Raw genomic sequence first — 26,899 nt, 5'->3', positions numbered from 1 at the left:
TTATTAGTAAAATTATAAATTAATACACATGATGATGAATCATTCTAAATAATTAACATTTAATTACCTGATCGGCCTGAGAAGCAAGAATGAAAGGATCATAATATTGCAGCTTTCGCTTCGAATTTACTGATGTAACACCAAATGCATCTGTTCTCACACCTCGATCCAGAGTGTTGTCGTGCCAATCACAATAGAAAACAGTACATCGCAATCCAACCATGCCCAAATACTTGATTTCCAAAATCTCATGTATGTGTCCGTAGTATACATCATCTCCTGATGCAGAACAAACGCCAGCATCATAAGTCGTACTCGAACGTGTCCTCTTCTGAGTTGTGAATGCATATCCTCGAGTACAAAATCTAGGATATGACTTCACAACTAATTTTGGTCCAACGACCATCTCGCGTATCCAATCGTCAAATGTTTCACCTCTGGCCAAACCAGCAGACACCTATATTAATAGCACATATATATGTTATATCAATAAATGTGAATTAGTATAAATATGTTATAAATGATATTTTAATTTGTTTAAAGCACTCACATAAGTAAACATCCATCCAGAAAATTCTCTCTGCTTCATTTCTTTTAGTTCGTCCTATGTGGCGTATCTATATTCGAACCTCTTTTCTGCCATGAAAATCCTGTACATATGATGACAATAATGTAATTAATTAAGATTTAAATTTCAACTTGTTAAAATAAAAATTTGTAAGCTAATTTATTTACCTCTCATATTGAAGAACATCTTCGCAGTTGGTGAGCAAATATGTTTGCAAATTACTGCGCTCCTGCTCAGTAAGTCGACGGTCCTTTGGTTTTCTGCTAAGTCGTCCAACGTCTGTGAAAATGTCTGGAACCGTAACATGATATGTTGCCCGTTCGCCTCTATCATCATGCCGAGCAGGTCTTCTGTTTTTGGTCTGAACTTTTGCTGGAAAGTAGTACTCGGCAAAGTTTGAAGTTTCTTCATTGATCATCTGTGCGACTATAGAACCTTCCACCCTACTTAAATTTTTCACCATCTTCTTCAAATGGAACATATACCGCTTATACAGATACATCCATCTATACTGCACAGGACCACCAAGTTCCAATTCTCTTTCCAGGTGAATAACAAGATGCTCCATAACATCAAAAAATGAGGGAGGAAATATCTTCTCAAGGTTGCACTGAATCACGGCTATGTTAGTCTTCATATTTTCAATACCTTCAAGAGTCACTGATCTCGTGCATAAATCGCGGAAGAAACCACTTATCCCAGCAATTGCTTCATGAACATTTCGTGATAATAGTTTCTTGAAGGCAAACGGAAGGAGGCGCTGCATCATTACATGGCAGTCGTGGCTTTTCAAGCCAGTAAACTTTCCTTCCTTTCTGTCGATACAGTTACGCAAATTAGATGCGTAACCGTCTGGAAATTCCACATCGTTTGAAATCCAATCAAAGAACGCATCTTTTCCCTCTGCATCAAGTCGGTATATGGGAAAAGGAGCCCTACCATTCTCATCAACATGAAGTTCTGAACGAGCACATATATCGACTAAATCCAGTCTTGGCTTCAAATTATCCTTTGTTTTACCTTGAACATTAAGGATCGTGTTCATGAGATTGTCAAAAAAGTTCCTCTCAATATGCATGACATCTAAATTATGCCTTAGCAGATGATCCTCCCAGTATGGCAGATCCCAGAAAATATTTTTTTTGTGCCAGTTATGTAGGTCTCCAACAGCATATACCGGAAAACGCTCATGTCCACTGACGTCTGGCGTCCTTTCTGCACCAAAATCTCTTAGTTGTGTATTCAAATTTTTCCCACAAATTTCTGGAGGTGGACTGTCAAACACCCTCTTGTTCTTCGTAAACAAATTCCTACTCCTACGATATGGATGATCAGGTGGTAGGAATCTCCTGTGACAGTCAAACCAACACGTTTTCCTTCCGTGTTTTAGTTGGAAAGCATCAGTGTTATCTTGACAATATGGACATGATAGCCTTCCATGCGTTGTCCATCCAGATAACATACCATATGCTGGAAAATCACTTATTGTCCACATTAGTACTGCCGCATTTGAAAGTTTTCTTTACACGAAACATCGTATGTTTCAGCACCTTGAGCCCATAGTTGTTGCAACTCATATATTAGTGGCTGAAGAAACACATCAAGTGATCTCTTAGGATGCTCTGGTCCAGGAACGAGAATCGAGAGAAACAAAAACTCTCGTCGCAAGCACAAGTTTGGGGGTAGGTTGTATGGTGTAAGAATGACTGGCCATAGAGAATATTGTCTTCCACTCTTGCCAAACGGGCTGAAACCATCAGTACATGCACCAAGGTAGACATTTCTTCTCTCATACGCAAAGTCGGGATACTTTGATTGGAAATGCTTCCACGCTTTTGCATCTGAAGGATGTCTGATCTCACCATCTGTTGAGTGCTCCGCATGCCATCTCATTGGTTGCGTTGTGCGTTCAGACAGATACAACCTCTGCAACCTTTCCGTCAAAGGCAAATACCACATCCTTTTATATAGCACTGGAACTCTTCCACTCGTATCTTTATAACGAGGCTTTCCACAAAATTTGCATGTAACCCGCTGTTCATCCGCCCTCCAATAAATCATGCAGTTGTCGCTGCATACATCTATTACCTGATACGATAAACCAAGACCAGCTACGAGTTTCTGAACCTCGTAGTATGAACCAGGAGCTACATTATCCTCGGGTAGAATACCTTTTACAAAATCAGCAATCGCATCCACACAGTCTTCAGCCAAATTATAATCTGTTTTAATGCCTATCAATCTTGTAGTAGATGATAAAGCTGAATGACCATCTCTGCAACCTTCGTACAATGGTTGCTTTCCAGCATCCAACATATCATAAAATCTCCTAGCTTGTGCATTGGGTAAATCTTCCCCTCTAAAATGATCATTTACCATCTGCTCAGTACCTACACCATAATCTACATCCGTTCTAATTGGTTCTTCTAATCTAACCACTGGCTGAGGTTCGCTAGTACTACCATGTTCTTAATCAGTTTCCCCATGATGATACCAAATTTTGTAACTTCGTGTAAACCCACTCAAATATAGATGAGTCCAAACATCCCACTCTTTAATAACCTTTCTATTTTTACAATTAGAGCAAGGACATCTTAACATACCTGTTTTTGCTTTCGGTTGTCGGTGAACTAACCCCATGAATTCGGTTATACCTCGTTGGTATTCTTCCTTAAGCAATCTCGTGTTCGGATCCAAATGAGGTCGATCGATCCAAGAACGAAAATAATTTGAAGAAGACATGTTTTTTACGAATCAAATTCGTGTGTAAAGAGAGTAAGAGGGAGGATGAAGATATGGAGTGAATGAAGAGGAAGAGGGGTGCTTGTATTTATAGTTGAAATCCTGCCGACAGCCCGAGGAAATTCCGACGGAATTTCGACGGAAACGACTAGTTCGTCGGAATTTTTTCGGAATTTTTAAAATCCTCCAACGGCTCTTTAACGGCTATAATATATCCTCGGAATTCATCGGTTTTTTCCGAGGAATACATTTTTCCTCGGTATTCCAAAAGAATATTCGGACGGATTAATATTTCCTCGGAATTCCGTCGGTATATTCCGAGGAAATTTCGTGGAAACCAAATTTTGTGTTTCCTCGGAATATCCTCGGAAATTCCTCGGGATATTCCGAGGATTTCATTTTCCGTCGGAATGTCCGTCAGAATACCGCTGTTTTCTTGTAGTGTCTAGTCGGTACGTTAACATCTCGTTCATCCTCAATAATCATGTTATACATTATAATAAATGATGTCATTATATCATGCAATATCTTCTTTTTCCAATAACGTGAGGATCCTGCAACAATAGCAAATTTGAATTGTAGAATTCCGAAAGCTCGTTCAACATCTTTCTGACATGATTCTTGTCTTGATGCATACAATTTCTTTTTTTGCACCTTGGGGATGCTAATTGTTTGGACAATTGTTTACAATTCAGGATATATACCATTGGCTAAATAATAACCCATATTATATTTTTGTCCTTAAATTGTGTAATTGGCCGTTGGACAATTTTTCCATTTCTAATGTATACAATCAAGACTGCCTAACATTCCAGGAACTCCACGTTGATGGCCGATGCTAAAAAGTCTAGAAACGTCTTATGTTGTTGGTGACTTGAGATATCACTCTAAAAACACAGCTACACTTGCACGACAAACTCATTTCTTGCATTCAATTTCTGTGTACTCCCCTACTTTGATGTATTCATCGGTCGCATCAGCAGACATGTCATATGCTAAGATCCGAATAGCAGTTGTTACCTTCTGTAGAGTTGATAATTCAAGCCTACCAGATGCATCACATCGCTAATAGAAAACTGTTGGAGAAAACTGTTGGAGATGCTCTAAAGAGCCGGTGGACGAGAAAGATGAAGAAGCATTAGAACTAAAGAAAAATTGGAATAATTTATTCTTACAGAGAGGAAGACTAGTTGACAAGTTTTCTTGTGTGTACGCTTTGAAAGTTCTTCTTATGTGTAATTTAATATATTATATTTTGTGATTATTGACTATGGCAGTGATAAGAAAACTGCAACATTAAGGAAATTTTGAGCTCATAAATAATAAAACTTATACGTAATATATTATCACAAAACTATGGAAATAAATTTATACCAGGAAATTTTGAACTCATATATAATAAAACTTAGGGTTTTTTGCAAAATTGACCTACAACTCAAAGTCAAACACAAAACTAACTTCTTCTTTTTTTTGGAAATTAGTTTTGCCCTATTCACCCCACAAGTTCATATAATTCACGAAAATGCCATCAATTTTTTTTTTTTTCGAAAATGACATTTTTACTCTCTCACCCTCATCATCTTCAAGTAATTACAAGATTGTCATTGTCATCAATACCCCAACCACCATGAACAACCAATTTGAAGCTCTTAATGCTCTCAAAATCGAGTTACCCTTCTTCTTTGAACTAAACACAACATATCTCTCACTTTCTCTTCACAATAAGCTAAAAAAAACCCAAGATTTTGATTCTACATTTTTTTATGGCTCATAGAGTCATAGAAGCTAACGATTCTGGGTAGGTCACTTTCGTTTGAGATTCTGTGTGCTTGGAGAAGCCTAATGTGTGCTAAGGAAGTTATCTCACCAATTTAAGGTATGACATCGAGTTTTTTTCCAGATCTGTTCGTCAGACGACTTACATGGGAAGTCGCCTGGCTGTAGACGACTTACCTGGGAGTCGTCCGGTCAACGCAGAGGTTATTTTTGCAATTGACTTTGAAATCTGTTTTCTGAGACGACTGAAAGTTAAGTCGTCTGATTTTGTTTGGTTACAAAAAAATCTCCAACGAACCTAGACGACTTACATTTCAGTCGTCATAGGTTAGTTTTGCATTTGACTGGATTATTTCAGAAGTTTGACTTTCCCGGACGACTTACATTTCAGTCGTCTGGTGAAAATTGAAATATCAATATTTTATTAACACTAGACGACTTACAATTAAGTAGTCATAGGTTAGTTTTGCAATTGAAAAAAAAACTTCAATATTTAATTATACCCATACGACTTACAATTCAGTCATCTGCCCGACGACTTACATGTAAGTCGTCTAGAATTTTATTCCAAGATTCTGGTCAAACCTCATAAATCCTGGACGACTTACATGTAAGTCGTCTGACGGACGACTGAATTGTAAGTCGTCTATATATAATTAAATATTGAAGTTTTTTTTTCAATTGCAAAACTAACCTATGACGACTTAATTGTAAGTCGTCTAGTTTAAAAAAATAATATTATTTTAATTTTCACGAGACGACTGAAATGTAAGTCGTCCAGAAAAGTCAAACTTCTGAAATAATTCAGTTAAATGCAAAACTAACCTATGACGACTGAAATGTAAGTCGTCTAGCTTTTTTGGAGTTTTTTTTAACCAAACAAAAGTAGACGAATTATTTTTCAGTCGTCTGAAATAACAGATTTCAAAGTCAATTGCAAAAATAACCTCTGCGTTGACCAGACGACGTATATTTTAGTCGTCAGGAGAACTTAGATTGAAGTCGTCTGCTTCGATCTTTAATAAACTTTCGTTTTCTTTGTTCTAAGTTTGCTAATGTGTTTTATTTTGACTTTTTCAGATGATGCGTCAGTTACATGCAGTGTATGGAGAATGGTTGTTGAAAGATGGATGTTGGAATTTTGTGGTTGATCATTTCAAAGGAGCGAGAATGTTATTTTTGAGTGAAGGTTCGACACATGCTGATCTTGTTGCAATGGCTCAAGAAGATTATAACCTGGACATGAACACAGAGTCTGTGTAGTTAACCTACTCATTACAACAGATGGCTCCAGACCTTCCTCCTATTCATGTTACAAGTGATAGACAAGTTTGGAACTTTCTCGAGATAACTAAAACGCATGAAGTACGTCTTTGTGTATCAAGCTTTAGCAAGATGAGAACGGTTTCAGAGGAAAGAGATGAAGATCATGTGGGAGATGAGGCTGAGGAGGGGGATTAAGCTGAGGAGGGGGATGAAGCTGATGTGAGGGATGAAGCTGAGGAGGGGGATGAAGCTGAGGAGGGGCATGAAGCTGAGGATCATGATGGGGAGGAGGATGCTGACATCCCTGTTGTCACTGATGCTGAGGATTATAGTGAGTATGGAAAGGTTAAAGACGCTGATGAGAAAGAAGATGATGAAATATGTTTTGATGATTACAAAGGAGCATATGGTTGTGAAGGAGAAGGATCATCTGCAGACAGAATTTATGTCAACCAGAGTTTTGCTAATAAGGATGCACTGTTTCAGAGTTGCGGTTGACAGCGGTGAGGCGTAGGTTCTCCTTCAGAATATTCAAGTCAACGAAAACTCTCTTTGTGGCAACATGTCGTGTTAGTGGTTGTCAATGGAAGGTCCGAGCAAGTGTGAACCCATACATGTTCCATCCCAGACAGAATCGCTCAGCGGAAACACTGTACTCCGAAGTACATTGGTGACTTTCCATAGATCATGTTGGAATCATTGATGGGTTGAATCCGCAACATATCAAAGATGCAATGAAGAACATGTTTGGCATGACACTTGATTACACCACTTCATACAGAGCATTGTTATATGCGCAAGAAATGGTGAGAGGATCAACGGAAGACGGGTATGAGCGATTGCCTTCATATTTTGAGCAAATTAAGGCATCAAATCCGGGTTCTATCACATATAGAACTTGATTCTTTGAATAGATTTAAGTATTTATTTCTCGCTTTTACAGCTTCTATCAGAGGATTTAAGTATCAGAGAAAGGTCATTGTGGTGGATGGGGCTCACCTAAGTTGGAAGTATGAGGGTACTATGTTGGATGCAGCCGCACAAGACGGTAATTTTCAGATATATCCATTGGCTTTTGGGATCGTAGATGGTGAGAATGATGAATCTTGGGAATGGTTTTTCACAAAATTGGCGAGTTGTGTATCTGATGAGTATCCTCTGGTGATAGTCTCCGACAGGCACTCCTCCATTATAAATGCGTGTGAAAAGGTGTTTCCTTGGGCAACCCGAGGAATATGTTATTATCACCTTCAAGATAATATTGTCAAAAAATATAAAGGGAAGCATCTCTTGAAAGCGTGGTCCGGGGAGACGGAAGAAATCAAGATGGCAATCTTGGTCGGAGCTATCCAGGATGAGAGGACGTAAACCCCGGAAGCAACACATGGTTTATAGGTGCTCAGTCTGCAAAGAAACTAGCCATAAGAGTCCACAATGTAAGAACTGACGTGGAAGACCTTCAAGTAAGTCGTCCAGAAGACCTTCTGGTTAGTCGTCCAACGACTTAACTAGACTCTATGTTTTATGAACTTCTCTGTAGACTCTATGTTTTATGATTTTCTCCGTAGACTTTATGTTTTATGAACTTATCTGTAGACTCTATGTTTTATGAACTTCTCTGTAGACTCTATGTTTTATGAACTTCTCTGTAGACTCTATGTTTTATGATTGTCTCTGTAAACTTTATGTTTTATGAACTTATCTGTAGAATTTATGTTTTATGAACTTATCTGAGAAGTCTTTTTGTTGGAAGACTTCTCAGACGATTTAACTTTAAGTCGTCTGAGATGTCTTTTTGTTGGAAGTGGTGGTAAATCGTCCAGAAGACCTTCTGATCAAACATTACATATTCCGAAAGGTTACTGCACTACCAAACTAATTTCCTACGGAATTCTAGTTTGGTATGAGGATAGGTTACAAAAAACATCATCCTATCCTGACCCTGTTAACGTCCCCTAATCTACCATACAACAGTACACAAAAGCATACAACAGTACACAAAAGCATCAAGTTCAAATACAAATAACACATCCAATATCTACTCATACGTTCCCAGGTTCTCATCATTGTCTTGGTTTTCCCATTCATGGCACATAGGAAGCTCTTGAAATATATCCACCGCCATCTTCTCCCTGATGCTCTTCCCGCTTCTTTTGTTAAACGCTTTGGGAAATTCCATCCCAAGAGCATGACATTCAATGTACTTCAGAGCGAAGGGGCCACAATCACCAGCTCGGCACTGAGGTACTCCATCGGTTTGTCTCGCATATGTGTATGGCTCCAATGTGTATTGAACCTTTTGTTCGTCAGAGAGCGCGCACTCAACAAGCAGATAAGGGACCATTGTGACAAAATTCTCCATTACCTCATCGAGTTCTTCAAGGCTAATATGACTAATAATGCTGTCCCAGACGACTATGTGCCTCTTAGGGATCGATATCCATATAGCAATCCAATGCTGGTTCTTGAAGTTCACAGGTGCATAGATATCATCCACATCCACCCCCACCCCCCCCCCCAAAACCTTCTTAGATTTGTAAAAAGAAGGTATCTCGCCTGCATGATAATTCCACGCCCCACCAGGGAGTCTTCTTCCTAAACCGTTGGCATCTCCATTGTCGCTCTTAAAATCAGGGTAGGAGGCCCTCCACTACCGAGAAAATTTATGATCATGAAAGCACATTCTGTCGCTCCTGAAATGTTGTGATTGGTCTTGGTACCGTTGCCTCAGTAAATTAATAAAAGCATCCATTTTCTGCATATAAAACAATACAAGTCAGAAAAGTACCAGACGACTTATACAAGTCAGAAAAGTACCAGACGACTCACAGACGACTTATACAAGTCAAAAAACTACCAGACGACTTACATACGACTTATACAAGTCAGATAACTACCAGATGACTAACAGACGACTTATACAAGTCAGACAACTACCAGACGACTTACAGACGACTTATGCAAATCAGAAAACAACAAACGACTTACAGACGACTTATGCAAGTCAGAAAACTACCAGACGACTTACAGACGACTTATACAAATCAGAAAACTACCAGACGACTTACAGACGATTTATGCAAATCAGAAAACTACCAGACGACTTACAGACGACTTATGCAAATCAGAAAACTACCAGACGACTTACAGACGACTTATGCAAGTCAGAAAACTACCAGACGACTTACAGACGACTTATGCAAATCAGAAAACTACCAGAGGACTTACAGACGACTTATGCAAATCAGAAAACTACTAGACGACTTACAGACGACTTATGCAAATCAGAAAACTACCAGACGACTTACAGACGACTTATGCAAATCAGAAAACTACCAGACGACTTACAGATGACTTAACTATAAGAGTAAAAAAATAGCAGAAGACTTACATGGTCGGTCAGCCATTCTAAGGGGGTTCAGAGGACTGATAAAATCGACTTGGACATCTACGTGGTTTTTTTTTTCAGAGGCAGTTTATAAGAACTGCACACACAAAATGTAAATAATCAAATGGATGCTTTTTTTTATCAAATGTAAATAATCATTTTTTTACAGCAACTTACGGATCTGAATTGTCTTTATTTTAATGACCTTAATATTTAAAAAGATCTTGTAAAATAAGTTTTCCTATGTTTCTTTACAATATTTAATATTAATTTTTTTTCAAAATATTGTTTTGGAAATCTTGATATTTTTGAATCTTTTGTGTAAATATTTAATATTATGTGCTATGTAACTTCAAATTTTAAAATATAAGTGTTTAAATTTTCATAGCTTTGATTTTTAAAGATTTTATTCTCTTAAAAAATATTATTTATAAAAAATATTATTTATAAGTTAAATTTCAAAATTAGTACATATATTAAGTTTAGTATTTTAATGAGTTTTTAGATTACTTTAATTTTTATGGAATTCTATTATTTTGATGTAACTATTTTTTTTGGAAATTTTGACATTTTAGAAAATAGTAAAATTTTGTAACGATTTGTCATTATTTTACTGGTGATTTTAAATTTTATGTGGACAATCTCAATGGCTTATTTAATTAACTTATTAGACATATTAGATTAAACTTATATAAGATAATTTTAGTTTATGTATTATTATATAGAGCTTATATTTTTATCTGTGAATCTGATTATCGATTTACAAAAGCTCATCATGTATTTTTTTTTAATTGTTAACAACTATATTTACAATTTTAATTATTTATGAGTAGATAAATTTATTAATTTCTTTTGACTGAAAAGAAACAATTTCAAATTCATAACAATATGTATCTCACATAAAGTTGAATATTATTACTTGCAGTTATCATTTTAAATTAAACTTTTTTTAATATAATGAAATCCAAAGAATGAATTGCTAGGTCGAAAGAACAAAAACTGAAACCATTCACTGTTTTATTTTTTTTTAAACAAAAACTTGTATAGTATATAACAAATTTAGACGATTATTTATACTTTATACAACTAATTAAGAAATATAAAAAATTATATATTTAAATCTCAGGTTGATCTTATTTTATATCAATATGGATATAAATTACATATATATTTTCTATTTCGATATATAGGATATTTCTATGTTTTAACATATTTTAGAAGATTTTTTTCAAAGAATTGGCATGTATATAAAGTTAATTAATTTTAATAAATTTTAGCTATGATTTGTTTTACATTATTTCATAATAATTTTTCTATTTTTATGCTTAAAAATAGTTATGCGTAAAAATTATATTTTGCTTCAAATTTTAAAATATAAAATATTATTCAATTTAATATTAAATCAGCATCATAGTGTATATATATATTAATTTAATTTTTAATTCAGTTTCCTTATTTTAGTTTACCTAAATTATATGGAATTCTATTTCATTTTGAAAGATTTTTTTCTACAAATTTTGACATCTCAAAAATAGTAAGATTTTCGTAATGATTTAACATTTGTAAATTTTTACATTTTAGGAAATAGTAAAAAATTTGTAATTTTTTGATATTTGGAAATTTTAACATTTTAGAAAATAAAAGACTTTTGTAATAATTTGACATGTTTAGATTGGTGGTTTTAAATATGATGTAGATAATCTAAGGCCTATAACCTCAATTTTTTATATATAATAAATTATTCACTAATATTATGAAATTTTGACAATTATTTATAATCAAACTAATACTTTAAGTGGTTTAAATGATATTAGGAAATTTCTTGTGTTATAAATGGTAAAATTTTAAAATATTTTGTTACTTTAACTATTTTAACATTAATTTACCATTTTATTTTGGCATAAAACATACTTTGGATTTATTATACAAAATTGATAACATAGTACTTTTCTTAATATTACTATTTTTCTTTTAATTTTCTATATTAAAATAAAATTTAGTATTTTTAAGTAACTTGTCAAATGTTAATACTTATTTTATTAGTTAAATTATATATAATATACTTATTTCGTTCTGTATTCTTTTGAAAATATTAAAATTTTAAAAATAATAATAAATTATAATAATAATTTTTTATATTTTTGATTGATTGTTTTAAATCTTATTTGAATGAATACCTTGAAAGGCTTATAGGCTCAACTTATATATATATACATATATATATATATATATATATATATATATATAGTCTAGAATTGGAATTTTGACGTTTTAGAAAAACTGAACTTTTGTAATAATTTTAAATCTGATGTAGACAATCTAAATGGTTTATAACATCAACTTTTATATATTATAAATTATTTAATGATATTTGAAAAGTTTGACAATCACTTATATATAATAATTCATGTAATTTAAATGATATTAGAATTTTTTTTGTTTTATACACTGTAAATGTTTTTAGATGTTTTTGTTACTTTAACTATTTTAACATTGATTTACTATTTTATTTTTCATAAAATGTACTTTCGATTTCTTATACAAAATAACTAACATAATATTCTTGTTAATATTACTATTTTGATTTTGAGTTTCTATTCTACTAAAACTTAAAATTTTTAAGTAACTTGTCAAATGTTAATACTTATTTTACTTTAATTATAAATATATAATACTAGTTTCGTTTTACATTTAGTTTTTTTTTGGAAATGTTAACATTTTGAAAAATATTAAATTATAATGATGAATTGTAATATTTTGATTGTTGTTTTAAATCCTATGGTTACACCATCAATGGCTTATATGCTCAATTTTTATATAGTATAGACTAGATTTTATATTCACGCTACGCGCGAGTCTGTATTAATAATTTAGTTTAGTTTTATAATAACTTTGAAGCTAACAATTTAACTGATTTATATAATTTTCTTATTTGAAATATAATTTGTTGATTTTAATATTTATGTTTATTTATAATTATATCATGTTATTAGCTATTTAGTTATTTGTATTTAAAGATGCAATAATTATGTTTATAAACACATTCATAGTTTTTGAAATATTAAATTATATTTTAACATATTATGTAGATTACTCAATGTACGTAAACTGTTTATAAATTATAATATTTTTATCAAAAATTTATATATTTACCTTTGTCACATGCTAATCAGGTTAATTAGAATATTAGGATTGTTCAAATGTTCCTTTCAAGAAAATGCATGTGCCTCCACCAAAAGTGTTGATTCTAGTTCCACTAATTTAAGCGTATCTTTTGAGTCAATATCCAAATTACTAAAAAAATTATTGCTCCGACCTTTCAAAATATACCATAATAACCATGCAAATTGCTGATCATCCATTTTTGGACTAACTCTCCAAAAAGATGGTCCATATTTGCGAAAAGAAACTGAGAGGGAAAATATGAGGATTCGATAGTATCTTTGAAAGCGCCCACACCTGACGTGCTGGAGGACATTCAAAGAATACATGATTTATTGATTCCTTTGCACAACATATATCCCATTGTATTCCTCTTGCTTTTAGATTTTTCGGTACAACTATACACCCTGAGAGGAGTTGCCATAAGAATGTTTTATCTTCGGAGGACACCTGATAGGCCATGGATTTTATCCACTTTTACCCATGGTTTATAAGTGTTTTAATAACTAATTACTATATTCTAGAGTCTTTTTAATATATTTATAGGTTCATGAGTGTTTTGGAAGAAAATGATGATTTTGGAGCATTTTGGAGATAATTAGATCGAGAGAGCATCTGAGTTGACTGTCGAGCAAGACCAGCGGTCGACATTTAGAAGAAATAATCGATAGATGCACACCCTGTGACATCGATCGACAGCGAAGCGCGCAGAAGCCCGTTTTGGTCCAAGCCGACTTAGAGCCCAAGACTTCACCAATTAACAAGATTACCCCTAACGAGTTTTAACCTAATATTTATAATTTGCCAACATGTTAGAGGCAAAGTATGCTTTCTTGTTTTCTTATTTTCACAGCAAAGGTTTTCTAGGATTTTAATAGAATTGGAGAGAAGATCCAAGGAGATTTGTGATTGGAACTCCATTATTATCTATCTATCTATGTAATGTTCTTACCTTATCATTGCTGTTATGAATTGATTAATATGTCGGAGTAGTTCTATTGTTAGGTTTATGGTTTAAATAGGTTATGATGGATTAGCCCCAACTATAGATTCCTAGTGGTGATATTCATCATTAGGATTGTCAGTAATGCATGTTTCTAGTTTAGCTAGCTAAAACTTGACCTAGGAGTTGTAGGCTCAAGTGATCACTTGTATCTCACCATGAATCCGTCCTAATTGAGCTAGGAGTACTAGAGTAAGGCGAAAGCTGATCTAGGAAGCCTAGTGAGCATTATTCAACCTGTGCGTAAAGCCTGACTAACGCTCTTCGATCGATATTCCTATAGAATAATCGATCGACGGTGCGAAAGGTGTATCGATCGATATTCCTATAGAATCATTGATCGACAATTCATCTAGTCAATAGACAAACCTAGAAAGAGAACGCCGATCGGTTTGTTATTAATAGCTTGAGCTCTATAATATCATGCATACAACTATTAAGCATCAATAAGATTATAATCCTGATTACATGAATATAAACCCTAAGTCTAGCTATTTCATCTAAGTACCAAAAACCCAATCAAATCAACCGAGCAACTACCTTGCTCACAACCTGCTTATTTACATTTAAACATAATCAACCTAGCTTAATCACTCTGATTAGATCTATTAGGTCCCCTAGCACCTTGTGGATTTGATCCCTAAGTACTACGATAGAACCTCTTATTTGAGAGAGTAATTCACTCATTAGGGTAATTTGAGCGAGATCAAATTTGGCGCCGTTGCCAGGGAGCTTTGATTGCCTATAGATTTAGTATGATTTAGTCTAGGTTACTTCTTTAAACCACTTTCTGACATAAAATTTTTTCTTTTCTTTTCAGGTGCATGCCCAGGAGTACTAGAAGCAACAAGGAAACTCAACTGTTATTCTCATCAGATCCCGTAAGCTTGGAACGTTCGATCTGCAAAGGAAGACGCCCCTCATCGATCGACATCGACGCTAGTTCATCGATCGACACTCGCCAACCACCGTCGACCCAAACACCGATTCTGTCGACCGACACTCGCTCACCACCGTCGACCGAAGCAGCTACTACTAGGATCTCTTACATCCTGGGCCGACATCAAGAACTCATTCATGCGTAACTTCTTTGATGAGGCACGTGCTGAAGACTTGAGGAGCAAGATTGCTACATTTACTCAGGAGCCTACAAAGTCATTCAGAATCTCCTGGATCAGATTCAAGTCTTACAAGACAGATTGTCCACACCATGGATTCAATGAAGAATAATTGCTCAATACCTTCTTCAGAGGCATCGTAGTGCTGTATCAGATGGCTCTTGATGCTTCCAGTGAAGGAAACTTCAACACTAGGAATCCAGAAGAGGCTGTGAGACTTATTGAGAACTTGGCATCCAGCAATAGCACCAAGAACACTGACTTTGAGAGAAGACAATCTGCAACTATCCTTGGGAAGGACCAGATGGACGAGATGAAAGCAAAGTTGGACAGTGTTCACAAGCTTCTGAGGAAGCAGGCTTGCTTGGTAGAGGATGCAGATGCTGTAGATACAGAGAGGAGGATGTGAACTTCATCGGTAGAATAGAACTGGATTTCAAAGGTCTGGAAACCAGGGTGGAAACTTCTATGGCAATGAACAAATGAGTAACTTCAACTAGAGTTCGCAGTACCAGAAACCCTACAGCAACAACAGCAGGAGTTATGAAAACTCATCTTACCAGAAGCCACCACCACAGACTCAGGAGAGCAAGATCGAAGCAATGCTTGATCGGGTGTTTGAAGGAGAGTAGAACCTGACGGTGGACTTCAATGGGAAGATTGATTCGGTCTACAACAACCTGAACACAAAGTTTGAGACTTTGAACACTCATCTGAAGAAGTTGGAGATGTAGGTTGTTCAGACAGGAGAAGCTGTTAAGAAGCAAGAAGCTTTAGCAAGGGGGATAAGAGATGATGTGATGAAGCACCACGTGAATGCCATCATTGATGATGATTTCTGGCAAGTGGTAAAGCATGAGAAGCTGCAAGAAGGGGATTTTGAATTAGAAAGCTCGATGAGTTTTGGCGGATCACATTGGTGGCGATCGACGTCAGACTTAGGACATCGATCGACTGACTTCAACCAAAACCGATCGGCAAGCTTTCCAGAACATCGATCGACAACACATTCAGAGTCGGTTGCATCATGCAATGCCGTGAGGATCATGACCCACGAGGAGTTCGCAGCAAGACACCCACATCCGCCCAGCCCTTTATGTATTAACATCGATCGACAAACTGAGCCAGTCGTCGATTGACAACAAGATACCACCGTTGATCGACAACCTCCAGTACCCATCGATCGATGAGCACCTCTCACATTCCGAGTGCAGATGCCAAAGATTGACAGCGCATGAATCAATGCACTCAGACCACAACCGAAACCTTTAGCTAACCCACCAGAGACCACCAATACACATTCAGAAGATGCGCCAGAGCCTATGGAAGTTGATAAGGCTCCTATGGGGGGAACGTTGAGGAAGAGAAAGGAAAAGGTTGCTTAGCATCTAAAAAGGGGAGCTAATGAGAAGGAGATGGAAAGTTTTCTTAAGAGAGTCCTTAGGATTCCACTGGAGAAACCAGGGTTGCACCCAATTTCAAACACAAAAGGGTTGCACCCAATTTCTGTAGAACTAAACAAATCAGGGAAAAGCATCAAAAAGTTTTGTGACAAAGAAAAACCAAAAACGCGAGTAGCAGCAAGCACAACAAGGGGAAAGCCTTCTCCACGTTTATTACGAGATCTCATATTGGTTGACAAATTAGTTCTGCTCAAGAAGCAAATATGTCATAAGCATCTCTCGCAAAATATACGAAAGTGTTTTCCGTATAAATTGTAATGAAAAAACTTTAGTAAAAACTCAATAAGTTACTTGAAATATTTTTCACTAAAGATCTGAATCATTGCAAAAATGTTTCTCATAAATTATGCGGAAAGCTGGTCGTACAAACCTTATCTCTAAAATGAAGTATGAAAAGCTTGATCCCTTCAAAAATGGTACGTAGGCAGCCTTCATATGACGTAGCTTCTATTCAAATATCAGGTTATAAATGCAGGAATAGAGAACCACATGTACCAAAGCGAGCCTCGTGACATGTGAAGAAACTCGGTGGAGGACTTTCCGCACGATCTTCTGATCGACGAATATCAAAAGATCACATTATCCAAAATTTGAAAGAGTTTTCGGATAGTCCGGAGGAACACAGAAGTACAACTTCTCGACATCTCAAGGAACCCACGCTACGTCCTCGGTCTCTTTGGAACCAATAGAAAAGGAAGAGGCAGAATCTAGTAAGTATTCCTTCAATACGCCGTAGCCTCCTCAAGGCCGGAGTAGGATCTCTGTGTTCTTCCTTCACGACCTCATCATCATCACCCACCTCGTGAGTCTCCTCATGGGCAATGTGGTCAGGAGACCGATCATTCAACTCACTTTCATAATCACGATTTGAGAGCGAAAAATATCTCGGCACTCTTCTACCAAAACTGTTGAGAGACATTGAGGCAAGAGTTTTTCATAGCAAAGAGAGAGCAAATTTTTTTCTCTACTTTACAAAAATTTTGGAGAGATGAGGATATCACTCAAATTTCCCTAAGTTATTTGTACTCTCTCAAATAAGAGGTCGAGTTGTAGTACTTAGAGATCGAATCCACAAGGAGCTGAGGCACGCAAAAGATCTTAAAACAGTTTATGATTTAAGCTAGGTCAATTAAGTAAATTGTAAATAGCAGTGGTGAACAAGGAAGTTGTTCGGTTGATTGGATTGAAGTTTTGTAAACAATTATGAGAAAGCGTTAGACTTAGGGTTTCTATTCAGGTAATCAGGATTATAATAGTATAGAAGCTAGAATAGTTTATTGGATATTCTAGAACTCAAACAAAGTAATATTCTATCAACTTCCGTTTGTTTAGAATATCTATTGTCTGGATCTCAGATCTCAACTGTCGTTTGTTGATCTGGAGAAAGTGTCGATCGATATTATCAATGGAAAATCGATCGATACACCTTTCAGATCGTCGATCGATACACCTTTCAGATCGTCGATCGATACACCTATAGGGTTGTCAATCAATGATCCTTCCAGCAAACTTTACCGAGCGGATTTGACTTATTTTCATTAGGTTTAACTAAATTAGTTGTTGCTTGTTTCTAGCAATCCTAGCACAATGTGAATTAATTCAGGTAACAGGCCATGCTTCCACTTGCACCTAATTATCCTAATATCAAGGTTCTAGTTAGCTACTCTAGAACACATGCAATAAGAGCAATTCAACTGATGTATATCACAAACAACTCAGCAATCTATATTTGGGGCTAATCCTTCATAATCCTATTTGAACCCTAAACCTAACAAGGTGAATTACTCAGACACAATAGGAAATTCATAACAAACATTATAAAAGAATGCATAAATAGATTAAGGTTAGAAATACTGGAGTTTCAATACTAATCTCTGAAGGAGTCTCGGATCTTCTCTCCAATCCTTCTAAAAACCTTTGATGTGTAAAACTAGAGAATAGAAAGTGTGTGTTGCCTAGAACAATGGCAGAGCACATAAATATTTGGTTAAAAGTCGGCCAGGGATATTTCCGTAATTATGTCTTGACTTGGGTTTTAAGCCGGCTGGGCTTTGATATTACGTGTATACGCACACCAATTAACCTAATGTGCACACTACCACAATCGAATTGTATGTCGATGTAGCACTATAGGATCGAACCCACAGAGACCAACGATTACACTTTATTTCTATAGGATCAATATCAAGTTAAAACAATATGGGGTTTTGAGATAAGGGTATCATGACCGAAAATAACAGACTAGTTTAAGGGTTTTCAGATGATTAAAAGAGCTAGGTTCAGGGTGATTCATCGGGATACTTAGGATCATGAGCTACACAACTATTCAGGAAGGCAATATGAGCCAATCTAGAACTTGAACAACAAGAATAGATAAACCCACTGTCGTGGTGTCTACCAATTTATCAAGCAATCCTAATGCCTAAACTGTCGTTTGGATCAGAGAATGATGACAAGCATTAAGTTCAGATTCAATTGGTTCACGATTTGCTTTAGCATCGGCTTTCGGTTGCTAAGGACAAATCGCCTATCTATGCTTTTTCTAGCAACCTAAAACACTTTTGATGATTAGATTAAACCTAAGATCAGATGATAAATGGACAGTTTAACACAAGCATTAAGATTAGCAATAGATAGAGATATCAAAGAATAACAATCCTATATGTGTCTAACTTATTGATCCATGATCCCTAACACCCTAAACCTAAAAAGCGACTACTCAGCTATGAACAAAGAAATCACAGAGACAATATATGAAGAAAACATGCTGGATCAATATATAAATAAGATAGGGTTCAGGAATCTTCTCAAGGCGAGAGAGATGAAGCCTTCTCCCTTTCAAGGTAACAAATCTTCAAGTACAAAAGTCTCCAATGGTTTCTTGTGTAAAAACTAGCGTTGAAAAATATAGAAAAACAGAAAAAGAAGTTATATAGAAGCCACAGGCGGCTGGGAGAAAAATATGGGATAATTAGGGCAAATCCCGTAATGACTTGTAGTTTCCTTAAAAATCTCTGCCGCTGGAACAGGCACTCGGGTTGTTCCGCGCGATCGTTCTGCGTCAAAATCACCAAATTGCACTGTTTCTCTCCATCTTTTGTTCCAGCTGGTCCATCTCCCATCCTATGCAACTCTAGAACTGTAATGACTCGAAAAGGACTAGGAAGACTCGATAAAGACTTGATAACCAATTGAAAAGCATATATACAAGATGTCTAAAACACCATATATCAATTCCCCCAGACTTAGATCTTTGTTTGTCCTCAAACAATGTCAAGTATCAAGAACTGGGAGAAAGGTTTGAAAGTATGGGAACTCTTCTATTCTCGGCAACCATACTTTAACCACGAATCTCTGAACCATATAAACAATAAACTAGGACAACACTCCCTTACCAAAACCCCAATGACTGCTGTTCAAGATCGGCTCCATACTCTATATTTCAAACCTGCAAAAGCTACACTTTCCAGACTAAGCTCCTTACATTCAATTAAGAGTAGCGTGAGCTTCTCATCACATGCACTATTCAGGGTAGACGGTCTAGGTGTGGAACAGGCTATTTAATGGTGGAGTTAAGAGTGTTTAGGGGCTACAATTTCATTGTAGAGGATGCAGGATATCGTACAATATGGCAAGAGAGAATAGATCCATTGATGTCCACATCCTCTACTCGTTTTTGCTATATCTGGTGCGACTGTTCTGATGACGGAACAAGCGACTGATTGTTCTGCTTTCCACTTTCCTCTACATACTCTTCAATACTTGGTACCAACTTCTTGCTCGACCTTCCCAGTGGCTCCATGTTTCTTTTCTTTCTTCCCCTTCTCCATCACATTATTCTCGTCTTTTCATTTTTTTTTTTTTTTTTGAAGACTGATATGGTGATGTGACGAAGAATGAGGTAATACATGATGGTTATGAGTGCCAGTGGTGGTTCTGATTTTGCAACTATTCTGGTTCTCCACCCCTTCTCTTGCGCAGTTTATTGGTTATAGAGCGGTTGCTCCCTTAATCTGCTTGTTCTCCTTTCTGACTTTCTGCAGCAGTAACGAGTAAGAGGCTGCGTTGATCATTTCCTCTCCGGCCTTTTTGCACATATCTGCACATATGACACTGAACAAAAAATGCATGAAGGTGGAATAAAGGCTAAGATGCAGGGTGGGAACTAGCTAAAGATGAACTAGCCACTCAGGATCAGCAAGATGGATAAAAAGGATAAGAAGTCCTGAGTGTATTCTCGTTTCCCTGATCTAATGCCCGTAACAAGAAGAATTTCGGTCAAGATTAGGTTCAAGTTAGGTGGAGTTTAGTCTACCCAGTGTAACCTGATCGGCCGAGAACTTCTGGAGAATCAAGTGAGATATGTCAGGGTGTTCCAGGTCCACATGTGTGTCTTTCGCCACTGCTAAGATCACTGAATAAGATAACTAAAGCACGAGGTGTTCAGTGATCAACACGGAATAAGGTCCTAATTTCCACAAAGTTTTGACTGACTCGAATCATAAAAATTGACTCAAACTGACTCAAAAGAAAAACAATAGAAAGAAACGAGTTAGTAAACGACGAAAACCCTCCCCCAAACTTACTTCGCACCGCCTCTGGTGTGAAAATAAATCAGAAAGAAGGTGAAAACAAGAATAAACATTTTTTTTGTTTGAGATACTTACCTGAGTGGAGTGGGCGCTCCATGAAAATTCTGGGTGTTCTATCGTCAGATGGTCGCCTGGAACAGCCGCTCTTTTCAGAAGGCAGGTTGTTCCGTTGCTGCAACCTAGAATTTTTTAAGTATCTCGGATTTTTTTGCTTTTTGACCTGAGACTTAATAAACTAAAACAAAAAATAAGTAAACAAAAACAAAACCAACTTATATTTACACTTACCAGTGGGTTGCCTCCCACCAAGCGCTTGGTTTAAATCACTAGCTTGACTTGGTGACAGGGATCAGTCGGGTTGATCATGATGGCTTGTTCCAAAATAAGCTCCACAATCAGACATGTTCAGCTTCAGAACTCTGCTCAGCAACCCTTTCACAGCAGCTTCTCCTTTCTCTTTCAGCTCATGTGTGAGAATTACTCTGACTTTAGGGAAAATTTTAGAGGTACCCTGGCACTTTACCTCATACTCAATAGATTTCTCATCACACAAGCGAGGTATCAACGTCATCATAGGGTCACCCTTGACCCTTTTCTTCTGGACTTTTTCATTCACCTTTGCATTCTCACTGAGTTTCTTTGTATCAGTATGAGGATATCCATCCAGGACTTCTTTGATCTCACTCTTATCTCCAAACTTCTTAGGAACAATTTTCGGCTGTTCTCAATTAACCACTGAGATGCAAGAGGTGTATCGGATTTGTGATCTGGTTGGGACAGCCTTGTAGAAATCCTTCTTGTTGATGTTGGAGAAGGAGACTCTCTTATTAGGCATGTCGACGATTTCTCCCACTGTAGCCATAAATGACCTTCCAAAGATCAAAGGCATCTCATGATCCTTCCTCATCTCAACAACTTGAAATTTGGTATGGAGCACACAATCCCCAACCGAGACAGGAAGATTGTGAATGGTTCCATAAGGGACTGCCATGGAAGAGTTTGCAAAAGGCAGCTTCACCTGAGAAGGCGCAGCATCAACAATGCTCAGCTCGTCTACAATCGCTTTTGAGACAAGGTTCACACTAGACCCAGAATCACAAAGAGCTTCCATGAATTCCACTCCAGCAATGGAACAAGGAAAAACAAACTTTCCAGGATCATCAACCTTAGGCAGTACCTTCAGCGATGGTGTCGGTGCTTTAGTAAAGAGTGCCTTGATTTCCTCCTGAGATTCTCTACAATTTTTGAAGAACATATGCAATGGCCGAATCTCCCAAGCATGTTCAAATGAGATATTTTTAGGAAGCCTTCTCACCATCTTCCTAAACCCAGCTAGCTGCTCTGCACTAATAGGATTCATCAGATGTTTAGGTAGAATTGGATAGGGAACCTTAGGAACATAGACTCGCACTGGTGGAGTCTCAGCAGGTTCGCTAGGAGCAGTCGCTCCAAAGCTAGCAGGCTGCTCTGTGTTCCTCTTCTGCGCCTAGAACAGTCTCAGCGAACGGCTTCTCTATTGTATTACAGTGCTCAGTCCTAGGATTTTAATCTGTTTTTCCAGGGAGGGTACCTTGCTGCCTCTTGACACTCTCAGCTGTTTGAGCAAGCTGAACATCAATCATCTTTATGTGGTTGCTCACAGTATCATACTTTGTATTCAGCTCAGTGAACATGTTGCCCATCCTGGTGTCGATTTCCGTGGTTACCTGATTCAACGCCTTGGCCTGAACCTGCTGACCCTGCAACACCTATTGCATCATCATACCCAGACCCTTCAGCTCATCTGGTTGATTGTTCCCGGTAGCTAGAACAGCTTGTCGATTGCTCTGCGGTTGTCGCTGGTTCTGGTTCTGAATCTGCCTTGTCGTAGCTTGCTCCATGCTGAAGACGTGTCCTTGGTTGTTTTTTAGTAGCTGATCAACCTTGGCAGTCAGCTCATCTATCTTCTGGGTGTCAGAACTGTTCACTTTCTTGGAGCAATCGCTCTCCTCGTTCTTATTGGCTGAGGTAGCAGCCATGTTCTCAATCAGCTCAAACGCTCCATCAGTGGTCTGAGTCATGAAGTCTCCATTGCTGGCAGAGTTCATAGCACTCTGAAATTCCAGTCAACTCCATCATAGAAAATTCCCAAGAGGTAATCATCATCAAATCCATGGTGAGGCATTCTCTGCGGTAGTCATTATAACGCTCTCATGCGTCACAAAAAGACTCATCAGTGAGCTGTCTGAAGGAGCTGATCGGACATGTTCCAATGAAGTGAGAGAGCCGGTAGGGAGGGAGTTCAACCACTGTGCAGCTTTTTCATCAAGAAAGAATGGGAATAGAATGCACTTGATGTAGTCTGGTGGTACGCCATTCGCGCGAGTGAACCTGCAGACGTTTTCGAAGCGCTCAATATGCTCCATTGGAATTTCTGTAGAGATACCAGAGAACACCTTTCTCTGTACTAGACCGATCAAAGCAGGCTCGATTTCAAAGTCATGCATGGTGCATGGTGGAGGAACAATGGCAGAGCACGTAGTAGGGATGTTACGCAGAAGGTTTCTCTCCCCGATCGAAACAGTCTGCGCCTGTTGTTCCTGCCGCGCGAGAGAAGCCTGTTCAGCAGCATCCTGCTGAGCTTGGATGGTCTGCTGCATTTGAAGCATCTGCTGCTGCATTAGTGCCATTACAGCAGTGAGATCATCCTGATTGGCACCAATAGTGGTGTCGGTTTGTCTTGGCTGTTGACGATTTGTTCTTTCTAACCTTGCTAGCTCATGGTTGCTAAATGTAACTAACCCTCCTTGTGCGTTTCTCCGAGTATGTCTACTGCTCATGCACCTGAAAAATTAGCTGCAACAAAAAGGATAGAGCAAGTTAGAGGTCTTACACTAAATAAATAACCGAAAAATAAAGGTAAAACGATGGTCCCCGGCAATGGCGCCAAATTAATATTACGTGTATACGCACACCAATTAACCTAATGTGCACACTACCACAATCGAATGGTATGTCGATGTAGCACTTTAGGATCGAATCCACAAAGACCAACAATTACACTTTATTTCTATAGGATCAATATCAAGCTAAAACAATATGGGGTTTTGAGATAAGGGTATCGTGACCGAAAATAACAGACTAGTTTAAGGGTTTTCAGATGATTAAAAGAGCTAGGTTCAGGGTGATTCATCGGGATACTTAGGATCATGAGCTACACAACTATTCAGAAAGGCAATAAGAGCCAATCTAGAACTCGAACAACAAGAATAGATAAACCCACTGTCGTGGTGTCTACCAATTTATCAAGCAATCCTAATGCCTAAACTGTCGTTTGGATCAGAGAATGATGACAAGCATTAAGTTCAGATTCAATTGGTTCACGATTTGCCTTAGCATCAGCTTTCGTTGGCTAAGGACAAATCGCATATCTATGCTTTTTCTAGCAACCTAAAACACTTTTGATGATTAGATTAAACCTAAGATCAGATGATAAATGGCCAGTTTAACACAAGCATTAAGATTAGCAATAGATAGAGATATCAAAGAATAACAATCCTATTTGTGTCTAACTCATTGATCCATGATCCCTAACACCCTAAACCTAAAAAGCGACTACTCAGCCATGAACAGAGAAATCACAGAGACAATATATGAAGAAAACATGCTGAATCAATATATAAATAAGATAGGGTTCAGGAATCTTCTCAAGGCGAGAGAGATGAAGCGTACTCCCTTTCAAGGTAGCAAATCTTCAAGTACAAAAGTCTCCAATGGTTTCTTGTGTAAAAACTAGCGTAGAAAAATAAAATAAAAAAACAGAAAAAGAAGTTATATAGAAGCCACATGCGGCTGGGAGAAAAATATGGGATAATTAGGGCAAATCCCGTAATGACTTGTATTTTCCTTAAAAATCTCTGCCGCTGAAACAGGCACTCGGGTTGTTCCGCGCGATCGTTCTGCACGAAAATCACCAAATTGCACTGTTTCTCTCCATATTTTGTTCCAGCTGGTCCATCTCCCATCCTACGCAACTCCAGACCTGTAATGACTCGAAAAGGACTAGGAAGACTCGATAAAGACTTGATAACCAATTGAAAAGCATATATACAAGATGTCTAAAACACCATATATCAGGCTTTACACGCTTCGTTGTCGATCGACAGCACAGAGTGTGGATCGATCGATGGTGAACTCTAAATGTCGACCTCGAACTTGTTCGATGGTCAGCTTCGAGCTTCTTCTCATTTTATCTCCAAAATGCACCCAAATCACCACTTTTCTCCAAATCATCGATGAACCAGTAGTGCTAAAAGGACTCCAAACAACATAGATAGTTTCTAAAACACAGATATACCATGGCTGAAAGTGGGTAAAATCCATGGTATATCATACCGCCAGACTTACTTTTTTGCTTGTCTTCAAGCAAAACAAATGGGAGCCTTTGCAAAGAGGTTTTTGAAAACAGCAGCGATTCACACAATTTTAAAAACTCATACCATCACCTCTACAATGTTGCAAGCCACATCAAATCAATTCTAACTTCAGAGGTATTCTATATACCATATCCTAGCTTAGCAACCAAATCCATCTAACCAGCAACTTAGCTAATAGTGTCTGACTCGCCCCTCTACTGATCTCATTTAATACATATATAAAAGGTGTAGGCTTTACCTTGGTAGTATCGATCAAAATGCCCACGGACTCTTACTCAAGCAAGTTTCTGAACACACATGTAGTCTTATCTGATCTCTTTCTTCCCTCTTTTTCTCTTCTCTGAATCTCAATTCCAATGAACAATGATGCTGATGCAGTCCATCTTTATTCACCTTCTTTTCGATTTTCTCTTCTTTTTTTTCTTTCTCTTTTTTTTTATTTGACAAAGTGTAGGCGAATAGTGGAGTCATCGGTAATGTACCTACCCCTCGCTTCCAACGATGTGTGATCATTCCTTTGAATTAGAATAGTGGGATCATAGGTAATGTACTTACCCCTCTGCATCTGAGGAAATCATCTCAATCTTTTCTTTATATAGATGCCGAAGAGAGAGAGAGAGAAGAGAATCAGAAACACACAGACTTTACCATCCAGACTTGCAGGAGGAATCTGATCTTATGTATACAAAGCCCCAAGACAAGCAGATTAAGCTCAATTAGGTTGGAGATCAACTTTGGTTCCATCAAACATTCTCAGCAAGTGTGGATAATGGGCAGGTGGTCCACTTTGGTAACTCTAAAACACTATGCAGTCAATAAATCTAAGAGTGGTGCTAGAGAGTGGTTAGATAATAAGTAAAATTGTAAAGTTCATTATCCCCTTCTTGACTCAATAAAACTTTTTGAAAAACATTTATAAAAATTAGCAATAAAAATAGATATCAGTAAACCTTCCCCCAGACTTAAACAAAACTGTCCCAATGTATATCTAGTCGGAGTTTGGTGGGAAATAAATCATAACTGCATAAGTAACAAGGTAGAATGATATACATGGTCGCTGATGTTGATTGTCGATCGACGTGTGTGAGTGTTTGTCGGTCGATTCTGGTGTGGTACATTCGATTGATATCGATCTGGTCTCATCGGTCGATAAACTTGACAATCGTCTCTTCGGGTCTATTTTTGATTTTTTTTTATCTGCAATAAATGAAATGCGAAAATAAATAACAATTCTGAAATAAAACTAAGTAAAATTACCTATTAGTGGGTTGCCTCCCACTCAGCGCTTTGTTATAGTCAGTTAGCTTGACTTTGGAAGTAGGTTGGCTAGTAAGGAGGTGGATGACTACTTATTGGGAAACAAGTGTCTACATCTTCTTTGCTCATCTGGAACCATGTACCAATGA

Source organism: Brassica napus, chromosome C5 (genome assembly GCF_020379485.1).
Source record: "Brassica napus cultivar Da-Ae chromosome C5, Da-Ae, whole genome shotgun sequence".
NCBI classification, from domain to species: Eukaryota; Viridiplantae; Streptophyta; class Magnoliopsida; order Brassicales; family Brassicaceae; genus Brassica; species Brassica napus.
Note: the sequence above shows the minus strand (reverse complement) of the source record.